Raw genomic sequence first — 23,212 nt, forward strand, 5'->3', positions numbered from 1 at the left:
CACACACACACACACACACACACACACACACACACACACACACACACACACACACACACAAAGTTCACAGTATCTTGAGTCTCAGAGCAGAACAAACGGCCCGAGTGGCGTCTGTAATTGCTGTGTTGGTGTGATTTCTTCCTGAATCGTCACTGCAACACAGGAATGTGTGTTTTTTTTCCTCTTGGCTTGGTAACTGTTATAAATCTGCCACGAGTGTGAGATTTAGATGCATTTTGAAGCCTCCTGGTGGAGGTAGTGTTACTCTGGTTTCTTCTCTAATAGTGTAAACAAGTCAAAAAACAATTGAGTAAAGTAAAGTACAACAGCAGCAGCAGAAGAAGAATCAACCAACGTTTACAGCAACAAATAAATATAGTTCTGTGTTTCACTGAATTTGTTCTTCTCTTGGTCTGGGTTCTGGTTTGGACTGAGCTTCGCTGGGTTCAGCTTTGATCTGGTTTCAGACGGTTTCAGACAGGGTTTGGATCAGAATGGTGAGGAAACTGTGGTTGAAATTAGTATTTTATGGTCCAGTTTTCTACCAGTTTCTATTTTTTGAATGCCTCTTGACTGGGTTCATCCAGCTTGCAGGCTGGTTTGGGTTCGGGCTGGTTCAAAATGTGTTTCTGGTTTTGGATTTGGCTCCTGGATGGTGGTTTGGTCTGAAGTCAAGCTGGTTTCTAACAGATTTCAGATTGTTTCACCTAAGTTTGGACTTGTTTGTTTTAATATTTGGACCAGATATTGGGACTTCTTTCAGATAAATTTTCAACCTTCTCAGCAATACGTTTGAGTGTAGTTATTGAAACCAGTTTCCACTAGATTTAACCAGTGGTGGTGCTCTGTGATTGGTCACTGACACTCGTTTGGACTGGCGCCAGACTTGGAATGTCAGATTTCATTGCTGGCCTCCAGTTTCAGACATGTTCATCCTTTAAGTATGCAGCACCAGGTTCACCAGGTTGTCAGATATTCCCTGTGAGGGTTCAGCCTTCCCCCCGATTGGACGGAGCGCTCCGCCTCGTGTGGCCTCCTCCTTCACCTCTGGACTTACAGGTGTAGTGATTTTTCTGGCTGTCACAAGGTGAAATCGCAGCCGATCAATTTACACAAGCCGAAGTTTGAGGAGTGTGAGGAAAGGTATTGACACAGCCTCACGCCCGACACACTCCCTCCCGTCTGTTCCCCGTGTGTCTGCAGCTCCTTGATGCTCTCAGTCGATGCTGAAGGCCAACCAATGAGTGCTGAGCTGGTTTCAGCTAAATCTGACCAATAAGGAAGCTCAAGGTTGAGATCCTTGTGACGACTCGCTCAGTAAAATTGATTAAAGCACAAATCTGTCTGGAAACTTGGATGAAAATCCAGATTCTTGGTCGATAAAAGACACAAACATTATAAATAAGTCCAAAACGTCCAGGCTTTGGAGGAACCCACTCATCACTTCTGTCATATTTCCATTTTTTTTATATCTACATAATAATCTTGAACTGTTACTGTGCCTGTTTCACCTTAAAATGAGCTCTTCTCTGCTGAGTCAGGACGTTGGTGACCGCCGGAGGTTCTCCTCCACATGCCTAAAGGGAGAAAGACATGACATTTAGCTTTTCATGACAGTATGAACACATGAAGCTGAGCTTGACTGTGTCTCACCATGAATTAAGCCGCTATCTTCAAAATCAGAAGCTGTTTCCTTGAGGTTTTTCCACATCTTTCATGGCCGCTGGCGGTTTTCCTACACATTTGGAGAGGGAAAGAGGATTTTACGAACTCTTATTTACTGGAGCAGCACACGATTAGTAACTGATAGCTAACAGTAATCTATTGCCCGTCTCAGCCTGACGCTTGTTTGCGATGTTCGATAGCGGCTCCAACAGCAGCGTTCATTGTTGAGCGTAATCCATTGTGCTGATATGATACTAATGAAGGGATGTGTAATGATTATCCGCGGCCTCGGCCCGTTTCTGCTCTCTGAGAGGATTTGTGGCTGAATCCAGTGATCGGGGTTAATCTTGTTTCAGTTTCAGGTCAACGCCGACACATTGCTGCTGCTGCTGTGTGTGTGTGTGTGTGTGTGTGTGTGTTCTTTGCACATTAAAGAGTGTTTCATTGTATGTCAGAGTGGATGTTCCAACACAGAAAATGTGTGTTTGTGTAAATATTGCACCATAAAACCAACTTTCGCTTTGATTCACGACATTTCCCCTTTAAACTAAACATATTTAACAAGATTATTTTCACCCTTTTCTGTTTTGTTGGACATATACAGCCAGAGTAAACTTCTTTCTAGCAGTTGTTGTTAATCCCACATGTCTGAAATAAACTTTTTCAACTCATTTGGTTTCTAATATAGTTTCACACCTGGATTCTGGTTTCTGGTTGGACTGTTTCCTTCAGATCTTTGGTCATGAACATGTGATATATTTGTCACGACGGTGTTGGTTCAATCCTTCATGCATTGAATCAGAAGCACATTTTAGTTCGCGTGGGATGAAAAAAGGAACTTTTCCTCGAGCAGCAGCAGAAGAAAATGTTTAGTTTTGCTCTTTGAGGCAGCAACATATTACCTGAGCAGCTTTTATTTCCTCACAGTCAAAACAGAGCAGTTAAATCCTCCCGTGGCTTGCTGCTAATAAGCTCCACGCACTCACAGCTACAAAAGGACAATTGTGGCAATTTCCTCTCTCCCTTAATCATCTCCTTTTTTATGATAAGGATGTAACTAACTGTGGAGGTGAAGTTACATTCTAATAAAGCCAGTCGGTTAATAATGTAATCTTAAATTACGCCGTAATTACCGCCTCTTAGTCACCGGGGGACGCTCTGTAATTCAATCACCGGCCCCAGCGATACTGTACAACACACAAAAAAGGCTGCGTTATCGGGGCTATTTCAGCGTGGAAATGAATAGCCTCACCACCGCTGCTGCCCCCGCTCGGGGTAATTAGACAGCAGAGTCTCAGACGCTCAGTTATCAGGGGAGGCCTCTTCCATCAGTCTGCAGGGAAAAGTGTGTGTGTGTGTGTGTGCAGATGTCATAGATATGTGCATATGTTGCATGTGTGTGTGATTATCAGGGTTGTTTCCTCCCATCAAACTCAAATCCTTTCGATTTTAACTCAAGGATTTTAACTCACCAAAAAGTGGAATGATAAAATGATTTTTTTCGTGAAAATGAGAACAAAGTGTTATTTATCTTCTGCAGACGTCCAACTCACAAATCCGTTCGTGGTGCAAACTCTGAATTTCTACTCATTTCTGCTGCATTTTCATGAGGACATGAGGAACAACCTCCACAGGTGTGTGTGTGTGTGTGTGTGTGTGTGTGTGTGTGTGTGTGTGTGTGTGTGTGTGTGTGTGTGTGTGTGCACTACAGCTTCACACACACACGCACACGCACACGCACACACACACACACACACACACACACACACACACACACACACACACACACACACACACACACACACACACACACACACACACACCAATGCACATAGACACATGATGCTGCAGCAGCCTCAGTCCTCTTTATAAACCCCAAAACCTCCACAGGAGAACATTTCTCCTCCTTGAGGACAAGCAAGAGTAAACTGTTTCCTGTCTTCATTCGGTTTGTTCAGGGTTAACACACACGCACACGCCTACACACACACGCCTACACACACACACACGCCTACACACACACACACACACACACACACACACACACACACACACACACACACACACACACACACACACACACACACACACACACACACACACACACACACACACACACACACACACACACACACACACACACACAGGAACACGACAGGGTCCAAACCTGATTTGTGGTTTATTTTCAGAAGGGTTTCTTTAGAGGCTGGGCCGGCTGTATATTAGGTGGCGGGGTAAATCTAATGCCCCTCAATAGGTTTTCCCCCAGAAAACAGGAGAAATTAGATTTGCCAAGTGGGAACTTCATTTGGTTGGAGCGACTCTGACTCTGGAGGAGGAGGAGGAGGAGGAACTTGCGAGGGCAGATTGGGGGAGAAATGAAAATCCATACTGCAGCGCTGAATCAGCAGCGCCTCTTCCTCCTGAAGGAGTACGCTCCCCTCTTTGTTGGTAACACACCTCGGAAAAACAGTGGCGGGAGTAAATAGACTCCTGTGGAACGAGGGGGTAAAATGCAGCCCCATGCACCCCCCGTGACCTTTGACCCACGCCTCCCCACACACACACAAACGCATGCTGCTGGCACCACAGAAGAAGAAAGAGATAAAAATGGATGACAGGCCCCAGCAGAGGGGCCAGGTGCAAGGGCAAGTGGAGGAGGAGGAGGAGGAGGTGCAATTTGTTGGGGGTGGGAGTGCAGAAGATGAGGTTTGGATGGAGTTTACCCCCTACACCCCCCTCTCTGCACCGCAAACCCCTCACAACATAAAAACAAATAGATTTTCATGTCACGCTGTCAGTGAGCTGACAACAACGCACACACACACACACACACACACACACACACACACACACACACACTTCACACACACGTGTGCATGGGTGGTCACGGCGGCGAGGAGGCGAGGCCGGGGTTCACTGGAGGAGTGGGCTGCACGCCAGAGGTGGAGGTGGTGGAGGAGGAGGCATGATAAATCTGACACAGGAGCTCTCATTTTCACCACTGACAGCCAACAGTCACATCACACACACACACACACACACACACACACACACACACACACCCACACACACACACACACACACACACACACACACACACACACACACACACACACACACACACACACACACACACACACACACAAACGCATCTGTACACACCTACACACACGTCCATCCAACCAAATGCAAGTATGCACAAACTCATAAATACACACACACACAGCTGTAATCACAGACCTCACAGGGATAACACACAGATGCACACATATGCATGTACACACCAACACACACACACACACCTTGAAACACACACACATACAACAGACACATGCCTACATACAAAAAGACCTGCACAAACGAAGCTGGTTATTTTCCTGCTTCTGGAGGCTGGAGAGCTGCTGATAAAAGCTAAATATGACGGAATAAGTGTTGCTTTTTCGCCACGTTTACATTTACTGACGTAATCATAGTTAATAAGACCAAAAAAATAACATCCCTTTATCAGGACCAAACAAGCCAGCAGTGGACCCACATCTGGTTTATATTGAGTGAGAGCACATGTCAGGCTATTAGCACGGAGCAGGATTGACTCTGGAAATCACTCCTTTTATGGCCGACGCTGTCGCTGCTCCCAAACCATCAGCACACACGTTGTAAAGCGTCCAGATCAATTTGCTTTTAAAAAAAAAACGTTTTTCACGGCCTTATTGGGCGGTTTTAGAGATATATGATGCACCTTCAGCTGCAAAGGAGGAAAAATTGCCGGCGCCTGGCGAGCCCATTTGTCCGGCCTGATGATGCCGGTGGCGCTGTCAGCCTCGCCGCCATTAACAGGAAAATAAATAAATAAATAGAAATAGAGGGCGAAGGGAAGCCTCACCCCGGCGTGTCACCGGGCCGATGGCCCGCAGCCCGCCTGCCCGCCTCGCTGCACGCCGAGCGCCGGGGGCATAAATCAAGATAATCCTCTGCACGCCTTGAACTCTGACCCCGCCACAACTCACGTCACGCAGCGAGGAAGGAGGGTGAGGCAGAGGGGGCGGCCGGGTAAAAGCCGGGCTGGAGGGACACGTCTCGGGGAGACGCTGTGTTTGTGTGTGTGCGTGTCCGCGAGGCAGCGCGTGCACGTTGCGATTAGTCACCGCTGTCCAGATTGAGGCGGCCGTCCCATCTAAACGCTCCGTCTTTATGAGCCATTAATCTTCGACTTAGGCCATTTTCATTACCGCCAAACCCCGCTTTGCAGCCACCAGCTGCATGATACTGCATAGTGGAAATTAATAACCCACCCATCTCTGCCTTACAGCCCCCCCTCCACCCCCCCCCCCCTCTCCATCACTGCTCCACCTCGCCCGCCCCGGCTCACGGCCTCGTTATGATGGAAGAGTTTCCACGCCACTTTTTCGGTGGCTGTTTGCATCCTTTCAGCTGGGTAAAGCTTTCAGTTTTTTTTCCAAGCCCTCCTTGCTCTCCCTTCTCCCCCGCCCCCCCCTCCCCCACCCCCGCCGCCCCCCCCTCTCCTTGTCTCCCGCTGCCATTTGACTCCCCGACGTAAGACAAACAACTCATCCCGAGCATTTTAAATTCTCCCGGTGCCTTGATGCCGAGATGCAGCCGCGAGCGAGGAGAAATGAAGAGAAGGAACGGCCTGAGAGAAGCCTCGGTGACAGGGCGAGGAGGAGAGGAGGAGAGGAGGAGGAGGAGGAGGAGGGGGAGGAGGAGGAGGAGGAGGTGAGGGGGGGAGGCGTGGGGGTTTATTAATTCTTGTGTCTTGGTTTTTCTAACTGAACTCAAAGAGAAAGAGTGGGAAATGACCCCCTGGGTGCCTTTAAGACTGCTAGCTGCCTGCTGCTGTGGCTGTTAGAGGGAAACAGGACTGAGCATTATTAAATACTGTAGAGGAGGAGGAGGAGGAGGAGGAGGAGGAGGAGGAGGAGGAGGAGGAGGAGGAGAAGAACATCCACCGCTCAGATATATAACTTTACCAAAATGCTAAAACGTCACAAAAATGAGAAGTTTTATACAATATGAATTATTTGAGCGCAGCTGTATGCACGCGCACCACCATGTTGAATCTCCCCTTTCAGCCTTTCACTGCGCCACCACAGTGCATTTGGCACCTGGATCTTAAACTATGCATTCATAGACTGCAGAGCCATGGCAGCGCGATCAGCAGCCGGACTCTGAGGAGGCAAACAGTGAGTTATTACCTCAGACACTTTGACCATAAAAGGCAGACACCTGCACTTTATTCCCCTGGAGAAGGTGAAGAAGCCGTGGTGGAGGCAATACAACTCATTTAGCACCCGGGTTTTCATTTTTTTACGAGATGATCATAGATTAGCACCCGGACTCATTTCTCAGCGGTACTCCATGACTTAAGAGACGTGCCAGTTAGTTCACTCACTTTTACTACGACGCCACGGAAGCTGGTGTGCTGTTTCACTGCAGCAGCAGCACATTTGGGTTTAGGGGGGTTATTATTGCGGCCACTGTCAAACATAAAGCCACCAAGTTCCAGGAGAATATGGAGGCATGACAATCTGGAGGAAACATCCTTGTTTTGTCCATCGACTTGCACATGTGTAGAAGAACTATTGACTACGTGCAGACACAGTATCACCTGGTTGTTCAGTGTTTCAGTATTTTTCAAGAGTTCCACCTTGGGGTTTATTTTCAGAACATTTTCTGTGAATGGACACGTGAAACACAGCGAACGCTTTCACTTGAAAACTTTAAAGTATCCAAACCTTTTCACAACAAAGGCGTAGCAGTTAGTTTAATGTTCAGACTCTTTAAGGACCAAATTCAAAGAGTCAGAACGATCAGTGGTTGTATGGACTGTTTGCAGACGACGGTTTGATGAGTCCTTGAAACGATAGCTTGTTTTAGCACCCAGGTTGATTTCAATATGAAAGATGTGTTTTCTGAAATTTTGTGTAAATTAAGGAAGACTTACAGTTTTTAAATAGAAGAAATGTTAATTTTGAAGTAGTAATATAATCAAATAAACTGAATGAGTTTTAACACATTCTGATGGGCTTTTCTTTAAAATTGTGAGCTTTTATGCTGTTAAATTTCTATGTTTTTCAACAATAAAAACGTAATAAACAAGTGTGATTTTGTTTCCTGGGGATCCGACGTCCAATAAAATGAGCTGCAGTGAATTAGCAGCACTGGTGAAGTGCCGGCTGAGGAGATCAGCGGGCCGTTCCACTAAGTCAGACGCGATAAAGCGACGGTCACTCCGGACGTCTGTTTATGAAGCACATTCATTACGTTGCTCCACATGAGTCGCCTGCAGGAGCGGCCGGCCCGGTACGGACGGCGACACTGTCACGAAATGGGAAAGTTGGAAATTGTTTTTCAGCCGTGGCGTGCCATCGGAGGGGAGCCGCTCTCATTTCCTGTTGAGAAATGCGGTGCATTGTGGGCAAAATATATAGGAGGCTGTGTGATACGAATCACCGCTGGTCATCCATCACCTCACAGACAAAAGAGTCACCAACTTTCCTCTGAAAACTTTGGATTCACTGGACGTTAACCGGCTAACGGTGAAGGAGCAGTGAGTCTGTTAGCACTAGAATGTTTGGTTTACACCTGGGCTCTGTATCGCTGCAGCCCTCTTGTATTTACTGTAACGCACCAGCTGATTCTACATCCAACAACAAACTCCACTTCTCCCTAAACAGGGATGTGATCGATACGATGTGAAGTTAAAGATGGACACCACACGGACTGACCCGGTTTCATCCTGATTCTTCAAAGCAAGCGCGATCCCTCTTAACGCCGATCGATACAAACAATGTTCAGACATATAAGAGACTCCAGATGAACTCTGCACATTATGCTGCTCCACGGCCTCTCGCATCCCGCAGACATTTTGCATAATGAGATAAACAGCGAGCTCCGGCCTCGCCGACGTCTGTGTAGGAGAGGAGAGGAGAGGCAACGCCGGCCGCCTCGACCCGACTCCCCGTCCAACCGCACAGCGGAGAGACGAGCCGCCGTCTCTGGAGGCTTGTTTATGAAATAATTCGCTTAACACATCACTTCTCTGAGGCGTGCACCAGCGTTGGTGGTGCTAAAACACACAGGAAGTTAAGTTACGAGAAAAATACATACTCTGTACTCTTGCTTTTATGAGGCTGAAAAAAACAGGTTAAACAAGGTTAAACAAGTTAAAATGTCCTTATAGAACATGAGCTCATTTTTTTCTTTTTAAATTTGATATTATTAAAACTAAAATAAACAATTCAATCTAAAAAAGTAATAATTTATGAATTGGAAAAATAACACTAAAATAAAGGTACATAAGTCATTTAAACATATGCAAACAGGTTACCTGGTCTATTACATAAATAAACAAATATTAAAAAGAAAATAGATTTTTTTTTTAATCGTATTAAAATTTTTATGAATTTTAATAAACTTAAATAGTTCATACTTCATTTTCTCTTTTTTACTTTCCCATGTTTCTATACTTTCTTTATGTATTTATTGTTGCACACTATTATCACGCATCTTTTAAACTCTTTAAATCAGTATTTTACAACTTATGAACGCCGGATTGTGAGACTTTAACATGGAGGGTTTAAAATGTCTCTCTCATCACAGATTAATGCTTCATTTTGTTTCTTCTTTTCATGGTTAAAAGGACTTTTGAGTGGAAGCAGAGCTTCCAGGGCGTCAGACACTCAGTGATTGAGGGCTGACTGTGTCGGTCAGACCACCATTGTGTTGAGCTGCTGACGACGACCTCACTCCGTTTCCTCGAAGAGAGAAACCAGCAACACGTCAGTGGGTGGATGCTGGTGATGGTACGAGGGGGGGGGGGGGGGGGGGGGGGGAGGCGGGGTGAGTCGGGTTGGGTTTACATGCCAAGAAAGTTCAGTGCGCCTTCAGGCGTCTGACTATGGGATTTGAACCGGTGACCCCTGGGGTGTCACAGTTCCAGCCCTCCCCCTGTACGAGTGTGCGATTGGCCCAGAGCTGCCGTGTGCAGGGCGGGTTCAGAGGGTCCGGGGTCCCGGCCTGTGCAGCGAGTCAGTCTGCAGGGACCCCCCCCCACCTCCATCTTCCTCCTCCTCCAGCTGCGAGTGCAGAGACGTGCAGCGCTGCAGAGCGGAGCTGCGTTAACGGGAAGGTGTTTGTGCTTCAGAGTGGCTTCAGTAAGGGACCTATTGTTCTCCTCCCAGAGGCTCTCCAATCGATACCTCATCTCCCCGCCGAGGAAAAAGGCCCATCGACTACACAGGAGCGGCTTTCATGATTCACGCCACTGAAGAAGAGACAGACCGAGAGGGGAAGCCGAAGGGGGGAGGAGGAGGAGGAGGGGGAGGGGGAGGAGGGGGACAACACTGCGGGGGCCGGTGGATATAAAGACACCAGAGGAAGGAGGCGACCTCCAGGTCATCGCTCTCCTCAGCACCACACACAGACGGCCTATCTATAGCAGCCCGGCTCAGCCACATTGATCTTATTGTCTTAAAGGAAGAAAGGGAGGCTGATCCCACGAGGCGCTAATATCATCAAGCTAACAGCATCACAGCAAAGACTAATTATAGCTCCTCTGCTGTTTCCATCCAAACTCTCCTCAGTCCAAACACACACACATAACCTGCTGCAGCCGCCTTCACACATTCAGCTCCAAATTCTGAATGTAAAACTCCAACCTGTTGGTCCTCGTGATCCGGCTGCACTTTAACTGCACTATGAAGCTTTTTCACCTCAATTTACAGGTTGTGGCATGTAAAAGAAGGTAACGTGCACGGCATGTGTTCAAGAGGCGAAACACATACAAACAACAAATAATTACGTATCACAGCACAAACCGCCAGAAGAGTGCAATCAAGACGCAACGTAAACAAATTCCGTCCCAATCGAGATGCATGGAGAATGGAAAAATTAGAGCACAAATACAAAATCTGTGAGAGGATATTTCAAAACAACAAGAATTAAAGATGCACAAGGAATGCAAGCTAAAGTACACTAATGGGGAATGTCGGAGCCTGAATGGCAAACGATGCAACACGAAGGCAAAAGTCACAAAACTGCAAAATGCATGAAAAATGTAAAAACGGAAAAAACGCAACGTGAATGCAAAAGATGCAATTCGGGCAAGATGCAACATAAACGTTTCAACTCAAACGTAAACGCCACAAAGACTAATGCACAAGCTACAACAGCGATGTAAAAACCAGCTGACGTGGTCAAATAAATCAAATGAAAGAGATGTGATGTTAATGTGAAACCAGAGACAGAAGTGACAACGCTGTGAAGTAGGTTAATTAAATGTAATCATTCTCGCTTGAATGATACTACTGTCATGTTCTGGGCTTTAAACTGACTTCTGTAATTCTGTCATGTTTTATTGGAGAATCAAACGTTAATAATTGGACGTATTTGGAGCAAACTTGGTGTGACGTCATGACGTCAGTCTGCAGGTTTATTTGTGTGTAAATGTTTGTTGTATGTTCGGTGATGTGTCTTCTACTCGAGAGGTTTGTTTTCTCCGCGGTGCGGTGGAGCAGACGTGAGCACGGTGTCTGTCGGCTTTGCGCCAGCGGAGTTGGAACATGTCTGGATGCTGAGCTTCCCTCCTGCTGACTCACGGATGAAGTTGCCAACAGAGGTGACATAACATAACTCCGGCGTCGGAAGCTTGGCAGGAGAGCTCGTACTCACACGGGGCACCGGGAGCCGTTCGGAGGGCGAGGGCCCGGCTCCTCTCGCCCCTCGCTGTCTGAGGCCCGGCGCCGACCCGACGTCAGCCTCCGCAGGTCTGAGCTGCTTCTCCCGGCTCCACGGCTCATTCTCACAGCTGCACGGCCGGATTACGTCCGACATAAACCTGAGAGGAAACTTAATTCTGCCTCTCACAGGGGGGACGTCTCCTGCACAGGTGTCTCTGCATGAGACAGAGAGAGAGAGAGCGAGAGAGCGAGAGCGAGAGCGAGAGAGCGAGAGCGAGAGCGAGAGCGAGAGCGAGAGAGAGAGAGAGAGAGAGAGAGAGAGAGAGAGAGAGAGAGAGAGAGAGAGACGATGCCTTAACCCTCTGGGGCCGATTGACGCTCTGCAGCGTCAAAATCACATGACCGTTTGAAAAGGCAGTAGTGTCACAGCACAGCGTCATCTGGTCCAGTGTTTCAATCCATGTCGAAAGTGCAGATATAAAACTACAAGCTCGTTTTTAAATGATGTTGATCGCCCAAATAAAAGCGGAGATATGAGGAAAACTGTGTCCGTGTTTTTCCGCGACATTTAGTGCGTCAGGTGCAGAAGAGCGGTCAGGAGTGAAAGTGAAAGTAACTGAGCAGCAAAAAAAAACCAACACTTGTAATGTGCCAGTATACCTTTCACTCATTGGTTGAGAAGAAGAGCCCATGTCCAATCAAAAGTTTCCATAGTGGGAGGTGTCATTTTGTTTAGTTCACCCGTGAAAAAGTAAACAGACAGACGGAGACAGCGAGAGTGAGTTGAGATTTATATCAGAGAAAAAGCGACTATAATCATGATTTGACCATGTAGTTAGTGTGTAGTTAGTGTGTAGTGAGTGTGTAGTGAGTGTGTAGTGAGTGAGATTAGAGTGTTTTTTAGTTTCAAGTGAACTCTTTTTTTTTTTTCTATCAAAACAATGACGCGCCTTATGAACGTCAATCAGGCGCTCCGACTTTTTTTTTTTTTTGAAGGAGCAGAGCATCGAGTCTGACACTGAGTTTGAGAGTGATTCTGATGGCAATATTGAAGACCTCAGCTTATTTTTGTTAGAGAGGAGACAGGTGTCCCCCAGACCAGGAGACGTGTCCCCCCCCCTGTCCTCATCATTCCAGCTCCACCACAACAGCCAAAGGCTAAAATGTAAACATTGCCTGCAGGAACACAAGAAAAGGAAAAACACTTCATGGAAATGCCATGTGTGATGTGTCCCTCTGTGTTGTGTTGGACAGAGTCTGTTTTTTTGAGTGGCACAAATCATTTGTCTTCACCTGACATTATATGTGTGACCTTTTGTAAATAGTTTTATAAAAACGCCTGAGGCAGTGCTTCTATTTCACTGTAAATATCTGTATATAATTGTTTTTTCAGTCCTGTTTTGATACATTTTAGTTGATTATAGTTTAGATTTACTTTACAAGTAAACTAAATGATTCGTTAACCATGTCTGTGAATTTTATAGTCAATAAATCTATGTTTTTACCACCCGAATTTGTAATTTTATGGTGTTTTTAGATCCACTGTTTTAATACAGTATGCCAAAGTGATGAAAATACTTCAGAAATGCATTTATGAGGTTGTCCTGAACAAAATGACACCAAAAAAGGCAAGGTTTAAGAATTTTATATCTGAGATATAAAGGAAAAATCAATTGTAGTGAAAAACGGCACAAAATGCTTCAGGCCCCAGAGGGTTAATGGAGTTATGTAAATGAGGCCGGCCCCGTAATCCCCCGGCTCAGTACCCAAGCAGAGATGTGGTTCGTACAGCTGCGTACGACGCCGAGCTGAAGCTGTGATACAACCAAACATCTCAATCCATGTAGTGTGTGAATCCCCCCCCCACCGCAAATAAGCGTGGAGGTTTCTGTGTGTTTGCTGTACATCCAGAGCGTACTGGCCTCATGTACAGTTTGTACATACGTACATGGACATACTGACTGAGGACGACTTTATTTATATCTGTTTGTGTGGGAGGCTGTTCTCATGTTGAGTTAGAATGTTGCACTTGGTTCTTTCCTCTGACTCTGGTCTTTTGCTGGTTGTGGACTAATTTGGAGCTGGTTCTGGATTAGAGAGTGGGTTTTTTTTTTTTTTTTTTGGACATTTCACAGAATATTTTGAGATTGTTCTCAAGTTTCACACGTCCTTTCTTCACCTCGTATCCAACAATTCTTGGTCTTTCTGACTGGTTTGTTTCTGAACTGGTCTCAGTCAGTCTATTCTTTCATGTTAAGATTTGGTGTTGAGGATCCTTTTTTTTTTCTTGACTGTTTTGGGGCCTGTTATTCAGACTCAGACTGTTATTAACCTGTGTTTTATTTCTTTTTAAACAATGTCTTAACTGGTTTTCATATTGCTATATGTTCATACGGACCACAATTCTTGGACTGATTGAATGGTTTTCAGATTCTCGGACAGGTTGAAGACGACTTATGGATCTGTTTGAGGACGGACATCCCGGTTTCAGGACTGGTTTCAGGTGACTCTTGGCATCGTTTCAGAAGATCTTTTTGGTTTTAGTCTTTTCTTGGAGCGTTTATGAATGACTTTAAGACAATTTATGATCTATTTGAGCTCATTCTCAGACAGATTTCAAACGACATGGTAACAGTTTAGGATTGCTCTTGGCTTTGTTTGACAGAGGTCTTTTATTCTTTATTTTTCCTAACCAGTACTGGCTCCAGTCTCTCTTTAATAGTTTTAGCCTGTTTTTAGACTGTCCTTGGGCTAGCATAACCAATTCTTGGACTCATTCATGGTGGTTTCATCTCCTTCTTGGACTGATTTTAGAGCATTGCTGGCATGGCTTTGGACTGGTTTGGACTGGTTTTACACCACTTTTGGAAAAGCTGAAGACATTCCTGTTATTTCTTTTCTCCGACTGCCTTAATTTACTCTTGTAGACAAAACCCCCCTTGCTAATAAGCGTGCATAATTCTGTCTGTCTGTTGTCCATCCAGAGTGTGAACGGCCATATTCCTCTCATGTACGTACACGAACATCCACACCCTGACGGAGTGTCTCTGTTTGTGTGGGAGTTTGTTTACATGTTGATGGGTTATAATATTTGACGCAGTTCTTTGTAGACATTGAAAATTGCTGCGCTCTGCTGCTTTCAGGTTGCAGATTTATGTGTGAACATGTCTTTTTTAACGGTGCTTTATGCTTTTCCACTGTGTGTGTTGACAAACATGCTTTATTTCATGCATGAGTGTCTCTGTTGATGAATGCGTCCTGGAGGCCGACTGTACTCGACGTAAGGCGCATATATGTGCAATTAAAGGGGATTTATTGAGTGTGAATCAACATTGTGCCGTACGACCTCCTGTTCGTCATAAACTCGTCTGCAGTGGACTTCTAGTAGCTTCATTAGGACTGGATCTGCCCGTCTTTCAGACTGTTTGGGATTGGCTCCAGAAAGTTCTGAGATTTCTATTAAACTGTTCAAACTGGTTTTGGAATTATTTAGGACAAATTCAACACAATTCCTGAAATGGATTCAGACGTCTCACGGACTCGTTTGGACGGGTCCAATTCACATTTGTTGACCAGGTTCTATTCTCTTTATCTGGACTTTTTTTTTCTGTTTTGGACTGGAGCTCTCTTGAATTGCGTTTTAAAGTCGCGAACTTGTTTGGGACACATTCTGACCATTTGGCGAACTTGTTTGGGACACATTCTGACCATTTGGGAGCTTTTTTCCCAACCGTTTCAATAGATATGAGATCTTCCTCAGCCTGGTTTAAGACTATTGGTGTGTTTGGCCTGATTTCATTCACCCTTTCAATTCAGCCAACCTGCCATCCTGCTGACCTTCCAGCAGATAGAGACTGAAAAGAGGAGGGAAGCATCCTCGCAGTCTCCTTCCCACACACACACACACACACACACACACACACACACACACACACACACACACACACACACACACACACCACACACACACACACACACACACACACACACACACACCAGCGTGAGTGTAGGCCTCCACCCACAACCCCCCTGCTGATTGTTTAGAACAACAACAGAGGGAGACAGAGGGATCACAGAGGAGCTGGCAGGAAGGGAGGAGAAGGGGGGCACAGAGACTTCCTAGTCTTCATGAATTCCATCCATCCATCCATCCATCCATCCATCCATCCATCCATCCATCCATCCATCCATCCAACCACCCACCCACCCACCCACGCACGCACGCACGCACGCACGCACGCACGCACGCACGCACGCACGCACGCACGCACGCACACAACACACACACACACACACACACACACACACACACCACACACCTGACACTCAGCCAATCCCATTAAGATGTGTTTAGAGTGTCTAATGGAAATTGATCAGTGATAAGATCATTTTGGGCTAATCCAATTAATCAATGGCCGCTGATTAGGATGGCCGCAAAAAAAAAGGCATCAGGAGTCCCGTCGGAGCCGAGGACCACCTCGACACGTTTCCGTCGGCTGCAGCGATGGGGAATGTTAAACAGAGGTGTCACCTTCAGCGCTGCATGGTGACAGAAGCGCTACACTTCTAGGCCTTTACAACAGGTTATTACAGAGCACATAATGTGTTCACTTTCAGCCTTTCATCAACTCTTTCACATCGTTTTGAAGTCATTGTTAATGGTTTGTAGAATCGAGGCTGGTTTTATGAGAGCTTCAAACTGTTGGAGGCTCATTCTGTAGCCTGTTTTGGAACAGTTTCAGTTCTATGGACTATTTTCTCTAGACTGGTTTTAATGGTTCTCGGGAAAGTTTTTAACATATTTCCACTCTGGTGTTTCCACGTTTGGACTAGTTTAGATGTAGAAATGGTTTTCATATCCCTTTTGATTGGTTCTGACTGTTCAGGTAGAATAGTTGTATTTGTTGTTGGACTTTAACCCTTTTCATGGGAACTGGACTGGTTTTAGACTGTGGATGCTTTTTTAAAACCCACTCTCGGCCCGTCTTAGGACCGACTGCGGTCCACTCTGCCAACACGCTTCTTGAGCTGGTTTCAGAAAGTTCTTGGACGGGTTTGAGTGGACTTTGGGACTAGTTTTGCTGCCTGTTCTTGCAAACTAATGTTGGAATCCATTTTCAGTGCAGAGTTTGTCTTGCGTCCATTGTTCCCTCAGAGTTGGCACTCTTTTTGGTGGGAAACATTCTCCTCAGAGTTTCATCGCGCCCACGGTAGCGACCATGGAGCCCACAGCACATCAGTGTGATTTGCTGGAGTGAAACCTCTGCTCCGGGTCGCCGGTCGCTCTCTGAGAGGTCGCAGAGAGAGGCTGCCGGGGCGTTTTTGTGGGTCACAGAGAGCGCAGTTTCTGCCGACGGGAGGTTGCTGGCTAGAAACGGAGGTTAGAGTAGCAGACAGTGTTTCCACCGTGAGTGGCCAAAGTACAAATGTAGGCCAGAGCCTCGCTCAGGCGGAGCACACGCTGGATTTATGGGCCAATTTATGGCAACTATTGGAGAGAGGCAGGAGCTGCTGCCTGCCACTTTCTCTCTCAATCTCCCAACACACACACACACACACACACACACACACACACACACACACACACACACACACACACACACACACACACACACACACACACACACACACACACACTGTAACTCACGCAGAGCGAATAAAAGCAGAAGCTGCTCATGGAGGAGAGTTACAGGCGTAAACGTCGTAAATCCAAACGGGAAATTTTACAGGAATAAAGACACCTGCTGCAGCATTAGGTTGTTATTCTTCAGCAAACCAGAGCCTCGAAAAATCTGTTTTGCTCACGAGCCGTGAGCTTCAGCATTACCATGAGCTACGATCTGGATCGGTTTTGCTTCGGGCTGAATTACGTATAATCACAGTACTATTATCAAATATTATTTATATGAGTTTTAATCAGCATTTTCTCTAAAAAATGTTATTTTATTTGTGCTAAATTTCAACAATGTAACAACCTCGCTACTCTGAAATCATTAGAAGTGGAAGTAATAGATTATAAAACCCTAAATTATTGTAATGAAGCAATTATGGAGTATTTTAGTTACATTTAGATTGTGTGGTTTTTTTGGTTGTTGTTTTTTTTACCGACTATGTCACTTTACAGTTAAATAGATATGATTAAAATATAATTAATATTTTCAGCTCAAGAAAAATACTTGCACAGTGAAACTACCCTGAACTGGACAAACTGATGAAGCTGGAGTCAAATTCCCAGCATTTTGTATGTATGAGGGAATCAATGTTGCTCTTCCAGAAGGTTTAAGCTGGTTTACGGTTGCACAGTGAATGAAACATAAATTTTTTTGTCAGTAGTTTTGAGGTCAGGAATGTAAAAGAAAAGCACATTTCTGACCCTGTGGAAGAAAACTTTTCCTGTTCAAGCCCAAAGAAATGTGGAGAAAGACTCTGTTAACATGCATTCTCACGTTTGAATGGGTGGGAAGAAATTTACCCATGATGCCTGTTGCTGTTGTTGAGGCTGAGCTGACGGAGCATGAAGGAGCTACAAAGAGCCTCTTGGTACCGGCTAATCATTACACACCTTCCTTCTCCTCCTCCTAATCTCTGACCCCCACCCTCACCTCCCTCCTGCATCACTCCTCCGTTTTTGTGTGAAACTGACAGTTTGTGTGTGTGTGTGTGTGTGTGTGTGTGTGTGTGTGTGTGTGTGTGTGTGTGTTCCTCCTCATGCCCTCTAAATCTGCTGAGCGCTCACAAAGAGGATCTTCCCTCCGAGGGAAACACGGCAATGAGCAGCTACCCCCCCCCCGAACTGTTTTCATGAGTTCTGCTTGATTGGGACTTTGCATACACCCGTGCTAGCGAAAGCTAACCTATGCAACATAACACGACTAGATAAGATATTTTCTGGCTTGTTTTTGAACAAATACTACAGTGACTCATTTCTGCAACCACAACCTGGCAACAATGTTTTGACTGTCTTTTATCCTTTTTTTTTTTTTATCTCATTTGCTCACATTATGCTTCAATAAAATACTTGATGGTGAAAATATTTTAATTCAGGCAAACAAGTTTTAATATGTACTTACTATTGGAACAGAAATGATAAATGAGACTTTTCCTTAAGCATTACTTGAATAACTACATGTTTCATTCTCTATAATATGATGCATATGTCGCATGCATGGAAACAACTGCCCCCCCCCCCCCCCCCCCCCCCCCCACACACACACACACACACACACACACACACACACACACACACACACACACACACACACACACACACACACACACACACACACACACACACACACACACACTGGGCCGCAGCTGGCTGCAATGACATGTTCAGGATGTGTTAATTCGTCCCTCTAAGTTTCCTTATCATGTCTGCTGCTGCTCGGCCAGTCATTAATAGTCCTATTTTAATTAGCCATTAGCGAACACACTTCCCATGTCAGATATTAGATGAGGTGTGTGTGTGTGCGTGTGTGTGTGTCATAGAGAGAGAGAGAGAGAGAGCGAGAGAGAGAGAGAGAGAGAGAGAGAGAGAGAGAGAGAGAGAGATGTTGTTGAGTGGGGCCTCCTCGTTATTATTGGCCCGCTGCTCATTTGTGAGCTGATCATTGTGGTGTGAGACAATGGCTGCCAGGGGCCCCACCCGACATGATACCTAACCACCCCCCTGAACCCACCCCACACCCCTTTTCCAGCCTCGCAGTATCAGCTCTCCTGATTGGCTGGGTCTGGTCAGGGTCCACAGCGAGCGAACGAGGGGATTAAGTCTAATTAGCAGGGACAATAAAAACAAACAAACACTGGTGGGGGGGGGGGGGGGGGGGGTGAAGAAGAAGGGGGTGTCACTGAGACAATCCCACTGTCTCTCTTCATTAGCATTGTTTACCAAGTGGCACAGTTGGTTCATGATATCAGCTCAGAGTCATGTGTGGAAGACAATTCAAAGCATGTGAATGTAAATACATAGATAATTACAGTGTGATGCATTCAAGGACCGCTCAGATTCCCCAAACAAACATCCCTGATATCTCAACAATTGGAAAATGACATAACAGCTTTTAAAATGTACAATCAAACATGTAAAGTCGAATCGCTTAACTTTTTCAAATAAAGTTTTCCTTTTCATAGTTACTCTTTTCCGATCTTGAGGTCTCCAGACAGAATTTAAAGCTGAGTATCATGGGCATAGTAATAACAAACCTGAGCGAAGTGGCAGATAATGTGATCAAAGGGAGAATAATATGGGATCCAAAAGAGAACCCTGTGGTACACCGTCTGCCAAAACAAAAGAAACACTGAAACAAAACAAGAGGGACACAAGACCCCAGAGGTTCCAGGTTGAAGACGTAAGATTTCAAGGATCCACTGGTGGTTGGCATCCTGTTTATTACTACAGTGACTTGTTAGCATTAGCATGGGCTGGTTTCGATTTGGCTAAGTTTTCAGAGAGAAGGGGGAACTTGCTGCAGCTCACATACCAGCTGAATAAAACAGGCGCTATCGATCGGCGTGGCACATATATAAATATTAGTGATGAGATGATTGATGAAGGGATTTTTAAAGCTCCTTGGCAGGAGAGAAAAATTGCATTTGCCTGCGAGTCTCTGCCCGTCCGCGATGCTGAAAGCGGCCCCCCAGGGGAGCCCCACGCCTCAGAGGGGGTCAGTGAAAACTGGGCCGAATCAAAGTGATTAAGGACCTGCAAATCAATAACGCCTTTATATTAGATCTCCTCCTCCTCCTCTACCATCGCACAGAGTCAGCAGAAAGACGGAGGGATGGTGGGAGGCCGAGGCAGAAATGAACTCAGATCCAAGCGAGCGCCGGGATAAATCTCTGAGCTCACACTTGAGACGTGATAAAATAATATAATCATCAGTGGACGGGGGATGGGGAAACGTCCAGGGTGGTCCGATGTTTCTGCTGACATGACTATAAGAAAGCTTTTCACCCAGAAAGCATCAAGTCGAGTCTCGATGGTCAAAAGCAGTGCAAACGTCCAAGGTCAACAGACTGTCTGATTACCATTAAAAACTCATTAAAATCCAGAAAAGTACATATTCAGACTATTTTCAATGTTCTATCAGTCACAACGAGCAACAATATAAAGGCTAACAAGAGGAGCACGAAGGATGGACAACAATAACATATTGTAGATATGTTCAAATAGATAGAGAGATGAGTTTCTCCTTCAGAGGAGGCAACACTTTAACATGCCATCACCCCTCATGAGTGCTATGCTATGCTAGGCTATGCTAAGTTAAGCTGTGCAACAGTTTCCACACAGTCATCGGCTGACCTGAAATATGCTTCTCAAGACTCTGTCCCAACATCCGAGCATCCAGAAGTAACTTTCCCCCTTGGAAATCACAGTTTTCCAGCTTCCCAGGCGCTCCTGAAGGCACCGTTATTTAGAGGTGGGCTGATAATATCTCAGGGAGTCCTCCGGTTGGTTTTTAACCTGCTGACAATTAGCACAAGTGGTTTTGAAACGAGCGCCTGAGCTCGATGTGCCGTCACCGCCTTATCTCCATGGAGACAACATGTCCTCCCCCCCTTCATCCACCCGCCTTTCACCCAACCAGTGTTTGTCTCACAGTAAATCTAAATTGGCGAGTGCAGTTAACCCCCCCTCATCCCTCCTCCACCCCCCCCCCCCCCCTCCAACCCCCCCTCCCCTCAGCCTGAGTCTGAGGATCTGTGCTGCAGACGATGAGAGGCGATCAATGTGAAGGGGGGGATGAAAAAGAGGGAGAAAGAGGGGCGGCAAAGAAGAAAGTACTTCCACTGGGTTCGTTTCTGAGGAGCGTTCAGGTCACTGTGGATCTTTGATGTGATGATGAAGGCTGTGCATGCATGTATATGTGCTTTTACATCGGAGGGGATAAGGGCGGGTGGGGGGGGAGCTCCAATCTGTTTACAGCTCTGATTGGAATTACACAATCAATTACCATCCCCTGCTGCGGCCCAAATGAGCCGGCCCAAAAGACAGGGGAATTGGTTAAATGTTATTGTTGGGAGGCCATTATCCAACAATCGTGGTGGTTAATGCAAGAAAATGACATTCATTAAAAGGCTCGACGGGAGGCTCCCAGGGGCCAGGCTGCAGCTGACCCCCATTCAGCGCCCGGGCTTTGTGGACCCTCGTCCACTGTGGGGAGGGGGGTGGGGGGGTGGGATCATGTCAAAGGCACCAAACACTCCTCTTTTGTCAGCGAGTAGCCTTCAGAGAAGGCGTGAGGGGAGCACAGAGCCGCAGGAAAATACCTGTTTCTGGTGTCAGCGCCGGAGAAAAAGGAGTAATTACATCATTCAGGGAGAGTGATTGAGTGATTGAGCGCCCCCCCCCCCAACCCCTCCATGTCGGCGAGTGATGCACATATAATCCTGCAATAACGAGGCTGCAACAGACTCCACCGGTGCAGTCGGTTTAAATGTGCCAAAAAAAAAAGTCTAAAAAACATGCATCCAAAAGATGTCCGTAATTTAAAACCGGCTGGAGGCTGAGCAGAAATAACGAGGAAATAAATTATAAGAAATAAATAGTCAAGAATCAAATATAAAACCAGTTTTAAAAAAGTGAAAATTTGTGCGATTACCTCGATGAGTACTTTAAAAATACGGGATGAATGAGGCGAACCTCCTCTGGGAAACAACAGTTTACTGAAATAGTAACAGAGCTGCTGGTGCCAGGTCGCCACGTGAGCAAGACAGAGGGCCCAAACGGCTTTGGACAACAATAATGTCCCATCATATGTAACGGAGAAAACCCCAGCTGGCAGTGACATCATCAATCAGAGCAGACGGATCAAACCCCAGAGGTCACCAGAGGTCAGACGAAGCCCACCGGTGTTTGAGTGAGAGATTATTTCTGCTCCGTTCCTTCCTGTCTTCTCCTTCTATTCCGAGACGAGGCGGGAGACGGCAGCAGCCTCGTTATTTCTGCTCATCCTCCAGGAAACTCTTTCCTCACGAAGCAGAGAACTTCCTTGTGCAGCGTTACGACCAAAACTAAGCATTTTCCCCTCACAAACAGTCCTTCAGTCCTACTTTCAGTGATTTTACCACAAATCTTCACTCTTATTGGCCTTAATTCTGTAATAAAATAGGACTTTCTTGATTCCGGCTAGCATTTGACTGGAATTTCAACCATCGTGGTCGTTGTCAGTGCCTGGTGCCCTCGTGTCCAATGACAAGAACCTAGTTTGGTTGTGCTTATTGTGACTGAATAAAACCAACACATCTATCTTGGCTTTGTTCTTCTGAGAACTATTTTGTGTCCAACTGAGATACAGACATGCAAATGTGTCATCTTCTCTGTGGCTGAAAGAAAGTCCTGTTGGTCTTTTACAACTTTGAATTTTGTATACATTATAAATTCACATTCTTGTTTACATATTTACTCCCCCTCCTTTTTTTTAATCACTATATAATAATGTAAAAGCAAAAAAAAAAATGCAGTAATGAAGCATCAAGCCCAGCAGGTTATCTGTGCAAAGCCGCATCGTACAGCCAGTGTGTTTGATGCATTTCTGATTACTTGTGTTTAATTACTGATGCAATTATCCCACTACAAGTTTAGAACACGAAAAGTTGTTATAACCAGTCAAATCAGGTGCAGGGTCTCTACATAGACCCCTGTGGAACACCAAATTTATTATATCAATTTTGTTTATACATTTTTCTTTGTTGTAGCTCAGTAACGGTCCTACTGGAGGAATGATCGACGAACTGTGTTCTGACCGTGGAGCGTTCACTCTCTGCATCCACTTTTATTCCTCCCCAGCTCGCCACACATTGACCTTTGTTCAAGCGCTGCTCTACATGCTGGATGTGATCTCCTG

General features: G+C 45.8%; 1 long non-coding RNA gene across 1 annotated transcript in view; it reads right to left on the reverse strand.

Annotated features, from left to right (window-relative positions):
• Nucleotides 1-1,663: 1,663 nt before the first annotated feature.
• The window catches only part of LOC308147586, a 62,856-nt gene continuing 41,307 nt past the window's right edge, over nucleotides 1,664-23,212 (reverse strand). The window contains exon 3 of the long non-coding RNA XR_013937162.1: nucleotides 1,664-1,735. This is a non-coding gene — a long non-coding RNA (uncharacterized lncRNA). The remainder of the gene's footprint in view (nucleotides 1,736-23,212) is intronic.

The sequence above is a fragment of the Blennius ocellaris genome, assembly GCF_963422515.1.
Source record: "Blennius ocellaris genome assembly, chromosome: 24".
Classification (NCBI taxonomy): Eukaryota; Metazoa; Chordata; class Actinopteri; order Blenniiformes; family Blenniidae; genus Blennius; species Blennius ocellaris.